At 43.4% G+C, this 12,329-nt stretch overlaps 1 protein-coding gene across 3 annotated transcripts in view; it reads right to left on the reverse strand.

Annotated features, from left to right (window-relative positions):
• LOC133416330 (E3 ubiquitin-protein ligase RNF43) overlaps positions 1-12,329 on the reverse strand; it is an 88,651-nt gene that overhangs the window by 13,836 nt on the left and 62,486 nt on the right. The window lies entirely within an intron of this gene.

Consider the following 12,329-nt stretch of genomic DNA (forward strand, 5'->3'; position numbering starts at 1 on the left):
CATTTGTTGATTTGGAGTGTTTTTTGTTTTTGTTTTGGGCGATATGTTTTAAAATGAACAGAAGTTGTTCTGTAAACTAGATGATCGTAAAAACGTGTGCGGCACATCTGTGATGCCGCTCCTCTTCGCATTACACCTTTGTCGGGTTAACCTGAGGCTTTCGCACCTGTACAGTAGTTTGCTTTCTCAGAATCAGTTGATGGGTTTGTAACTAACGCCTGTGCCACCCTGGTTCGATTTGTGTTGTTTTTTTTGGAAGGCGAACCACCACAAACCATTTTCAAAAGGTTGCCAAATGTGTATAGGGAAGCTGCAATGACATCACTTCCAAAATGGCTGACAGGAAGAAAGAGGACAGACTTAAATAAAACTTGTTTAAAAAAGACTTGAAGAACCGTGAACATTTCAGGAAAACAAAATAAAATAAAAACTATAGGGTAACCAAAATCCGTGTCATTACTTTTTGACTGCCCCTTGCATAATACAAGAAAATAATGCTATAATACAGTCATTTGGATGTTATTTGGGAAGGAATGGTAGCATCTTCATAATTAAGTCAAGCGTGACAACATGAGTGTAACTGCCTGACAAATTATGATGTGTGTGTGTGTGTGTGACTGACTGAGTGGCAGTTGAAGTGGATGAAGGAGGGAAAGGTGTGGCGCTTCTGGGGATCCGTTACATACTTTGATGCGGGGCCACTGGAAAGGGTTAGAGCGGTTTAGGGGATTCGAACGTGCCGGGCGGCATGTCAGGGCAAGGTGAGCAGACGCACTCTCAGGTCAAGTATTAAGCCTGAGGGGTGGGGCTAAATCCCCCATGCTCCTCCTACGTCCACTTGTCAGACTATCACGACAAAAAGGAAGTCAAAATGTGTTGAAACGATGCCGCCGATCTCCTTGCTCTGTGCTCGTCATTCGCCTCGTCTCATTTGTAGAGCGCCGGGTGGCGCGTGACACAGATTGGAAATGCACAGCAAAAGGTGAGAGGAGAGAGCCAAATGCGACCCCATACGTGACATGGAATCACTGTAATAAAAAAACACATCCCTGGCAAGCGTGCGGCACGAATGGGACCGACGTTGATGCCAGCAGCGCGCGACGACGGGCCTGAGATGCACGACTCAAATACACACGCGCACACATCGTACGACATCCAATTTTGTAAAAATGCCACTGTGAGCACAGCTCAATGAATCAACTGTTACTTCCATCCCTAGCTAAAATGTTATAGATATACACTTTAATATGTTGACTGTACAGTATCTTAAAATGAAACATTTGTGTCAGCAGACATTCCAGTTTTGTTTTGATTTGAATTCATTTTGATGTGATTGATTTCAGGTTTTTGTGTGTGTTATTTGCAAAATCGAAAATGTTTGTGATTCTGTATATTCAGAGTTCCCTCTCTGGGGAAGGTGCTCTATTCATGAAATGCGCTCACTCAAGACCGCTAAAGTTGGACTCTCTCACGACATAGATGGTATTTATGATATTGAAAATCGATTGCGAAATCAGGAAGTCGAACAGCCCCTCCTGGAACAAATCGCGCTCGATTTCCAAAAGTTGTACAAACATGAAATATGTCTCGAATGTTTCAGGGCTGCAAACGACTGGATGTACTTTAATTATAGTGGTATTTGACTGTAATATGTATAATTTAGTCAACCACCTGGGTTACATGTCAGGCCGAGAGATGTCGGATGCTTTGATCACGCTGGGATTAAAAACACGCCCAACTCCACCTTTGGGTGCTTTTTTTCCCCTTCTTCTCCATTCTCCCATAACAAGCCTCGTCTGATCTGATCCCTCAGAGGAATCTCTATTACTTGTCATGCACTCGAGCAAGTCTGAGGGGAAAAGCTACACAGAAGCTCTGAATGTCTTATGTTGGTGAATTTCTTGGATGAGTTGGAGACAGACAGGAAGTCCATCATATTATGTCGACACAATTTTGCCTTCGACTGACAGGCGGCGTCACCGCGAGTCGGGGAAGCCAATTACAGAGAATTTCCTGGCCCTTCAAGACGCAGATAATGTCCTTGTTTTCACAAAGCATCCTGTTGTTCAATCAGGGCTGTAAGTGAGAGCTTGCCACCCCTCCCGACACCGTTGCACTGCATCTCATTCGACAGCTCTTCTAAGCTTCCAGGAATTCATTCTTGGAATAGGCTGCGCAGTAAGCCATGTCTTTCGGCAGATCAAACACGCACACAGTCACACACGCTGTCTGTAAACACACAGCCGGACGAAAACAAAGCTTCGAAGATGCACTTTATAGTCGACCATGCCCAGTGCACAACGGCAATAACACCAATTGCGTATTTGTTCCTAACGTCCGGCGATCCAAGGTCAGCGACGACCACAACGCATGTCGCTGGCTGATTTATTGCGTGTCATAAAAGGAAGCGGTTCAACAGAGTAATCAGGTTCCACTAATTAGGTTGTCTGGGTTTGACTGAAATGTTTTGCTGCATTGGTCAGTGAATCCAGCGTATCAAGCTGACAATTATAGTGCAGCGAAATAATACTGGATGACCACAACAATAAATAAGGAAAATAGCAGTTTGTGCGCGTTGCGTTGAGTGAAAGACACGACAGTTGTTGGCCAAAAACAAGGCGGATTTGCTCGCCCTTCAGAGGCTTAGTGATCCCAAATTTTAGGTCCCTTTCTGATGCGTCGCCTTGCTGTTCCAGATGTCAAATACAGGCGGAATGGCAGAGTTTTACATCCCTGCTCGCAGGAAATTTAATTCACGCACTACTGCAGTATGTCGCTAAACTGTACAGACAAGCAGGGCTGTACGACGGGGGCCACGCTGTCAAAGTGATACTACGGAATGTCCAAAGGACTCCGTGAAGCTTTAGTTGCACCGTAGAGACGGACTCTCGACTTGTCAGGTTATCAGAGCCGTACAAATCGGACTTCCTACAATCCACCTACGGACCTACGAATCTTTTTGTCAAACCCTTGGTGGGGTGGGGCACTTGGCACTGACCTACCTACCCAGAGTCACACTGAAACAGGTTTACAGTGAAACGGAGAAGCACTTTGCCTTAATTGTCCGTTGGTTGGTTTGGATGCTGGGCAGGGACATCGAGGTAACACTAAACCGTCTGCTTTCCGTATCGTAGCAAAGCCTTATGTGGCGAACAAGGCAAAAAAAGGAGAGAAAGAAAGCAAACAAGACATGCCAGTGAAGTGTGAAGGTGGGTCTGTCTTTTTTTTTTATGGGAATTTTTCACTTAATCTCATAAAGGCACCATGAATAACCTCCATCTGTTTGTCAAGGAGTTCAAAAGAGGCTCCACATGCCTCCACTTGCTGCTGTATAAAAACAACACAGGGCCGGCGGCTCAGCGTGTACAATGAGGACTGGGATGTGCCAGACGGGTCGATTAAAAACGGGAGGCTGGAGAGAGAATGAGGTGCACGTGGGAATGTGAGCGACAACAATGAGAAACAATGGGAGGGGAAAGATGTGAAAGTGGAGAGGAACGTGACAAGAAACTTTCCTGTCAACGGGCCTAATTGTGACCTGGTGGACTTGACCTCGAAGAAGGAGACGGTGTGGGTCAGCCCCCCACTCTACTCAATCAACTTATCACACGGATTTCCTTTCTCAGCAAAGTGGAACCAGTAGCGTTTTGGCGCAAATGCCCTTCGAGTTGCATAGAATTTCCGCCTTGAAACTGTGCGGCGTCTGCACGTTTTCAAGTCGGCGTAAAAGCGAGCAGAATTGAAAAGAAAGCATGTTCATGTGACCAAGGAGTTTGACAATAAGTGAAGCTACGTTAGCTTGTTAGCTGCCACAGTCCTTCAGCTGAGACGCACAGACACAGTCGCTCGCGTGCATCAAGACACATGATGAAACCAACAGTGTTGTTCAAGTGATGTGGGCATCAATGAGTTGAAAACGATGCGGTCAGACAAAGAGCAATCATCTTGTCTTCCTCCTTGAGAGTCCCGTGCTTATAGTTCGTCTTAACAATAAATCATTTTATAATTTGACTGACGGATGGCTGGGACAGGCTTCAGCCTCGTGAGGATAAGCGGTACAGAAAATGGATGATGGCTGGATGGATCATTTGAAGGACCGCGGTCGTGGTCCTGACTGATTGTGGCGGTTACCATACCTTTAGTAATGTTCTTCACCAAACGTCTGGGTCACTTCAACCCAACCAATTAAATATTCAAATCTAACGCAGTCCAGTGGCCTGTTTTTACGTTGAGCTTTTTTTTTTTTTTTTTTTTTTTATATCTGAACCTCTAAACAAATAACACAATAACCAGTCACACTTTCTTTGGAGTTTTTTTTCGATTATCAGATGAAAATGGAAAGAATGATTTTCTCCCCCAATTTCTTTCGGGAACATTTCAATTTTTATTTTTGAAATTTGAACAAATCGGAGGTTGACCAGTTTCTTGGAACAGATTGTGTGTGGCCTTATAAATTCGACGGTAACTGTGCCACATTATAGTAACCGTGAGGCAGAAGATGTTGAGGATGAAGAAGAAGGAAAATGAAGAAGTAGTACCAGAAAATCTGAAATCATGTTAGTCCTTGGGCAAAAAAAAAAAAAAAAAACAACAACAGAAAAACAAAAACAAAAACTGTGGGTACACCGGGCAGCAGCTCGAAGCTATGCCGTGTTTCAAATGTGACAAGACCACCTTACACAGTGCAACGCTGAGGAGTTATGCTTCGTCCGCTGCCAGCCCGTGCGCTGTGTCAAAATTGGTCTTGTTTTGATGCTGACGCTTTCAAACGTACACAATAACTCACTTGTAAGTGCACGGTATGTATATGTTGTGAGTCGTCTCCTCATATAAACCGGAGAAAAGCCACGCAGGCACGGGGAGAACATGCAAACGCCACACGGGCGGGGCCGGGGATCGAAACCCGGTCCTCAGAACTGTGAGGCAGTTGTGCTAACCGGTCGTCAGTGGTCAGTCCATCAATCTTTGCCTTAGCCTTGACCTTCAGCATGTCATGTCCTGATATTGTCCCGCTCTGTATCCCCGTACCTGGTCCGATCCAATTTGTCTGCCCTAATTACGTTGCGCTTGTTCAAGCGCTCAACAGTAGAACTCTCGCTGCCCTCGCTAACCATTTTGCGCTGCACGCGTTTCGATCGTGTGGTTTGACAAAATTCTTTAACCGGTTTCCTCGTTTCCAAATGATGTTCCGTAATTATTAGATGAATCACATCCATCAAGGTTTATTGTTATGTGCGTGAGTAGGGAAGCAGCAGATAAACTCCCTTCTCTTTCCCTTCCATCAAAATAAGACATTTGTCTTTGTCATTATGAAAGGAATGTCTTGGCTAAAATGTTCATTGTGGCTCCAGAGAAGCAATTTAAAGCCAGCAGTTCAGATGACAAAAAAAGCCTTTTTAGTCCAACTCACAACAGACGGAACAAACATTACGACGAGTCTCAAGAAGGTCCACGATAAGACTGCGGTGTTAACTATTCTGTAGTCAGCTTTTCCTACCGCTAGGCCTCTTCTACCCTTAGCGGAGTTCACGCGCAAAGCTATTTTGACGAGCCACCTCTTTCAATTCTAGAGATGATGTAGCTGAACATGTTTTGCTACCAGCGAAATGAATATATTTTCATGGCCACATTTTGACAAGAGTCATCATATCCTCTGGCTTCTGTCTCCGTTTAGGCCTATTACGCAGCTTTCTATTTTCAGGGTCTCATTTTCGTACAGACCTCTGCGGCCAGTGGCGACGACAGCCTGATGAAATCCCGACCCGTGCGCACTCCCTCTGAAGTAACGGATGAGGGATGTGCTGCCCAAATACGAAGGCCTTCAGATGCAAAGTCTGCATTCAGGATCCATAAAAAAAACAGCACATTAGAGTGTTGTTCGTATGCGTCATATATCTTTGTGAAATATGCAGTAACGCTGCAATGGCCGAAATAACTACAATGTCACTTCGACCTCCACCGAGGCCAAACTGTAAGCAAAATATAATATTTGTGTTTGTGCCTCAAATCTGTTTATTTAGTCGAGTACGTCCTCATTATAGCGTCTAATAGACATTACAGGTCATCGTTATCCATCGTGATGGTGTTGATACACCAGAATCACATACTGACACTGTTGTTATTTGACGTTCAAGTACCGGTATGTGAATCACAGTATTCTTCATAATGAGCTATCAACATTGTATGAAAATAATAATCATTATTATGTCGTCTTTTTGACATTTGGTAGGTTGGTGACTTGACGTGACAAAAACCTAGGATAATGTGTAACGAGTTGACGAATACAATTTGGTTGAATTGAGCCTGATTGATGCATGTAGTTAAAAAAAATAAATAAAAATAATTAAAAAAAGCTACATTTGACATGAAACTATGCAAAATGGATTTCAATGTAAAATGTAAGGGCAATGGCTTTGTCATGTTTATAACATCCAAATCAAAAGAACATGAACTAAACTATTTACTTTTGTGAATGTTTTGGAACACGTCCATTTTAAAATGTATACATACTGTTGATGATTGTTAAATAACAGTAATTTCCCAAGAAAATCCCTTATATTCTCTTTTTGGGAAAAATCAGTGTATGCCAATGTATTTTTGCATCCAATATATGAATGATTGCATTGTTATCTTGACATTATCGCGGGGGAAATACTGCAATTACAATTGGGTGGTCGTCACTCTGGACGCTCTGGATGTTTATTTACAGTGATAATGATAATGCATAATGATGCAAATCAATACAAATAAAAACAAATTTCAAAAAGATGAAAAAAATAATGTGTATGATTTCTTCGGATAATCCCTCTGTCCGACAAAATCTACAAAATGTCTGGTGAGAAAAGGTCCAGCCCAGAAGAGCAGTAGTATATGATATGGATGAAATTGTACAACCCCAATCCCAATGAAGTTGGGACGTTGTGTTAAATAAAAACGGAATACGATGATTTGGAAATCACGTTCAACCTATATTTAATTGAAAACACGACAAAGACAAGATAGTTAATGTTCAAACTGATCAACTTGATTGTTTTTAGCAAATCGTGAACTTCGAATTGTATGGGTGCAACACGTTCCAGAAAAGCTGGGACAGGCTCATGTTTAGCACTGTGTTACGTCACCTTTTCTTTGAAAAACATTCAATAAACGTTTGGGAACTGAGGACGCAAATTGTTGACGCTTTGCAGGTGGAATTCTTTCCCGTTCTTGCTCGATGTACAGCTTCAGCCGTTCAACAGTCCGGGGTCTCCGTTGTCGTATTTTACGCTTCATAATGCGCCACACGTTTTCCATGGGAGACAGGTCGGGACTGCAGGCAGGCCGGTCGAGTACCCGCACTCTTTTACTACGAAGCCACGCTGTTGTAACACGTGCAGAATGCGGTTTGGCATTGTGTTGCTGAAATAAGCAAGGGCGTCCGTGAGAAAGATGTTGCTTGGATGGCAGCATATGTTTCTCCAAAATCTGTTTGTACCTTTCAGCGTTAATGGTGCCTTCACAGATGTGTAAGTTAACCGTGCCATTGGCACTAACACAGCCCCATACCATCAAAGATGCCGGCTTTGGAACTTTGCGTCCATAACAGTCCGGATGGGTCTTTTCCTCTTTGGCCCGGAGGACACGACGAGTCCACAATTTCCAAAAACAATTTGAAATGTGGACTCGTCGGACCACAGAACACTTTTCCACTTTGCGTCAGTTCATCTTAGATGAGCTCGGGCCCAGCGAAGCCGGTGGCGTTTCTGGGTGTTGGTGATGAATGGCTTTTGCTTTGCATAGTAGAGTTTCAAGTTGCACTTACAGATGTAGCACCGAACTGTATTTATTGACATTGGTTTTCTGAAGTGTTCCTGAGCCCAACGGGGTGATATCCTTGACACATTGATGTCGGTTTTTGGGCATTCAATGTTGGTTTTCGGCCTTGCCGCTTACATGCGGTGATTTCTCCAGATTCTCTGAACCTTTTGATGATATTACGGACCGTAGATGATGAAATCCCTCAATTCCTTGCAATAGTACGTTGAGGAACATTGTCCTTAAACCTTTCGACTATTTTCTCCCGCACTTGCTCACAAAGAGGTGAACCTCGCCCCATCTTTGCTTGTGAATGACTGAGCAATTCAGGGAAGCAATCATGTCACCCACCTGTTCCCAATGAGCCTGTTCACCTGTGGGATGTTCCAAACACGTGTTTGATGAGCATTCCTCAACTTTCTCAGTCTTTTTTGCCCCCCCCCCAGTCATCAAATTCCAAGTTGAAACATGAAATATCTTGTCTTTGTAGTGTACTCAATTAGATATAGGTCGAACATGATTTGCAAATCATTGTATTCTGTTTTTATTTATGTTTAACACAACAACGTCCCAACTTCATTGGAATTTGGGTTGTGTTATTTTTTTGGATTTATTAACTTTAACTTCAATATTGCTCTCAAACAAACATTTCTGACAAACGTGGACATTAAGTATCATTCTCTTTGTTATCAGGAGAAACAAAGCAGACACCAGATGGAACCCCAAACCCCCCCAAACAGAATGACAGTGACAATAATGTCACTGTCATTTGTTTTTCCTATCATAGGGAAACAATCAAAATTCAGAAATCTTTTTTTTTTTTTGTTGTTGTTGAAAAAAAAATTAGACCTTATTTAACGGCCATATCGTCCAGTCCTTATGTAAAGTAAAAATGGATTACAGGTGTATTGATGAAAAAAAAACAAAAACATAAAATAAAATAAAAAAATGTTACAAGGTATTTGGCGATGCACACATACACACATACAGGTGACATTCCAAGTGCTTCTATTTTGGAGAAGCACTTCCCACTGCACGGCATTGCGGACATCTCACTGTTTGCGTATAAATGTTTTGTGGTGATGGTGACGACAAACTCAACAAGACTCCAATGACTTGACAGAAGCTACGGTATGTGCCGTTTCCACGAGGGCGGAGGCAAAGGGGAGAACACAAAGGAGAAAACATGATGCTTTCGAGCCTGTCAAGAAGAAACCAATCTCCCCAAGCAAAGAGCACATCACGTAAACATAATGCATTCGGCATCAGTTAGGAATAAACATTTAGCTCAACCAACAATGGGAGGGAAATCCAGCAAGGACAAGAAGAGGATGAGAGCTGCTGCCGATGGGGTGTGTTCTGCTGCTGGCATGCTTGCGCGCACCTTTAGGCCAGAGAATTTTCCATTTATTTAAGGTGTCAAATGACCGGGGAGAGAGTGTGGTGGAGGAGCAGAGCTTCCGCAAATCACTCACACCTCGTTGATGGGAGTGGTGACAGCAGTGAACGGAGCTAACGACAACGATGCTGCAGGTCGAAGTGACATCTGTTTAGTGTTGACCTGGAAGACCTTTTGGCCTGCAGTCTTTTGGTGCCGCAAAACGGGCAGTTCAGATGCTTCCGATCTGCATGATTGTTCTATTTAGATATTCTCAATGACAGGAGGATTGCGTCCTGGTTAACGGAAGCAAGGACGTCGCCTTCCTGTCCAATGACGGCAGTGACGAGCGTAGCCGTAATGCGATTAGAGGAGATTCCCTAGCTACCGTAGACTCAACTTGTTGTTTGTTGACCCTTCGGTCAAAATCACCTCACCGAGCAACCCAGGCCAATTGGCAGCAAAATGCTGTTTTTGAATCTACCCCGTGAAACATCTCCCACCTGCTCATCTCAACACTCATAATTAAGTTATGATTTAATTTTCTTTCCCTCCTCGCCAGCCCGAGAACACCCCAAAGCAACGTGAAACTACAGAATGCGACACGCAACTTCTTTTAGAAATAGTGACGAGCAGAGGAATGCACTTTCCCTTTGAGGACGGCAACTTGAAACATTTTTCACATTGTTGAGTGAAGGCCTCTTAATCTCAGTGAAACCAGCTAGCAACTTCAACAAAACACAGGTTTCTCCAATAACTAGCAAATCAAAGGAAAAGACCAGCAAGGAAACCAGATCTCAACCTATTGAGCATTTTTTTGCCCCTTGAATGTGTGTTCGAATTCTCCCAGCATATACCGCCAGCCTATTTTGAGGCTTCTCATGTTTGGGTGAGGACAAGAGCCTAATCTCTTGGTTCGCTTGTCCTCGGACTTCTAACGTAGCAGCTACTTGACGAGATGTCCCGACAACTGTCTGTGAATTTACACTCGAAACCTCTGTGTGTAAGGGAACAATCCCTGATTCATCAGAAACACGCATTGTTTTTCTGGGGTTGTGCTTACAACAGCAAGGCAAGGCATCCCTAACTACTTGTTACCCATGTCATGGGAATAAATACAAAGTGTATTACTTTTGTTTTGTATTCATTCACGATGCAAAGTTATACATTCATTGTGAAACGATGTACACCAAGACAAGACCACGACATCAAAAGCAGGGATTTATTCATCGTTGTTTTCGTTTTGGATAACAATTGTGTTGGGATGAGCAATTGACAAAAGAAGAAAGCCATACCATTTTGTTGCAGAGCTCTATAAATATGACGGTGCGACGGTATGACGGTAGCTTCGGTAACATTTGTAATGTGATGCAATGCATTTTCCATCACAGTTTCCCTCCCTTCTTTTCCAAGTGAAAGTAAAACTTGCATCCTACTGACAAACTCAAGTCAGACGCGGGTATATGGAATGGTAGAATTCTGTGCTGGTGATTGTTTGGTCTCGGCACTGGCAGCGCAGTGAGTGCACAAGTGGTTAGTACATCTGTCTTACAGTCCTGAGGTCTGGAGTTTGAATCTGGCCTGCAGCTTTCCTATGCGGAGTTTGCATTTTCTTCTCTCTGCGTCCTCCAGTTTCCTCCCGCATTCCCAAAACACGTCTCTAATTGAAGACTCTAAATCAGGGCCACTCGATAGGCGGCCCGCCAGTCGCCTATTTGTGGCCCCCGAACTGTAAAGGCCCGTCCCAAGATCAGATGACATCAGGCGTTGTCAGAGGAGTAGTATGCCCGTAAGCCACACTTCACTGCGTACAGCCCAGTGTGCAGTGGAGCAGCCCATTCGTTGTGTACGTGAGGCTCGCCCCCCCCCCCCCCCCCCCCCCCCCCGAGACATTCATTATTAGGGGAAATATGTTCATCTTTATCATTTAAGTGCCTGAGGCAGTTATGACTTTTGTGCTCACTTATCCATTATTATTATTATGATGATTATTTGTTTAATTCCAGTGGGCTAGTTTACGTGGGTCGCGCGCGGGAAGTGACGCCACGGTTGTATGTAGCGTGTCTATCGGATTACACAGTTTGTTCGTTCGTAGCGACTCACAGCTATTCCTTTACATTTCTTTTTAACTTCTCCCCGTTATTTGTTTGACCCAAATGTTTTATTAGAGTGTTATACGTGATGTTCACTCGTAAAAGCTACGAGCGTTGATTTCTACGTCAAGTGATGCGCTTTGTCTGTCAGAATAACAGCATAACACAGTAAGCGTTAATCGTGTAAATGTTGCTAACGGCATTCTTGCTAGATATCATTTGTGTCATTTCATTACTTTTAGCATTTATCCTTACTAATCTGTATTTGGTTATTCTTTTGCTCTTCGAAAACCACACACGCACACGCGCACGCGCACACGCAGTCGAAGAGTGAAGCCCCAACATACAGGATATTACATTCTTTCTCGTGGTTCTTTTTTCTATACTTTAACCCCTTCCTGATAAAGTATATTTTTGGGGGATTCAATACATGGGTCATGTTTTTATTCAGCTATTTATTTGCCTTTATGTCAAAATGGCAATTGCATTTTTCTTTTAGTTTGTCTTTTTTCTTTTCTTTTTAATAAAAATGTTTTGAGTGTGACCAACCTCGATAAATGCACGTTTGACTCACTGAAAACATGATTCGAGGCCCAAAAACATTTGTATTTGAGTAACCCTGCTCTAAATTGTCCCGTTTGTCTCTCCGTGCACTGCAATTGGCTGGCGACGAGTCAGGGCGTTTGTTTGTACCCCGCCTCTCGCCCAAAGTCAGCTGCGACAGGCTCCAGCACACTGGAAGCCCTTGGCACAGGTCCGTGCTTAACGGAGTAACATTTTGTTTTCAATGGCCTACACTGCATTTACAGCATTCAGTCTAATTGTGGTCAAATATAGTTGTGGCATATGCCGTAGGTGAAATGTAATACGTTCACATAAGTTAGCTGTCCTGCATAGTTCATCGGAATGGAGTTTAGATCAATGGTTTTATTGTTGTTTGCTAAACAAATGTAGAAGTTCAGTGGCAATTACAGGAAAAAGGATTGTTTGGGGTCATGTTGCTCATGTGGTACCTGTTTCGGAATGAGAATAAGAAACAGAGGACACAGATACCCATGGATCTG

This window comes from Phycodurus eques, chromosome 17 (assembly GCF_024500275.1).
Source record: "Phycodurus eques isolate BA_2022a chromosome 17, UOR_Pequ_1.1, whole genome shotgun sequence".
Lineage (NCBI taxonomy): Eukaryota > Metazoa > Chordata > Actinopteri > Syngnathiformes > Syngnathidae > Phycodurus > Phycodurus eques.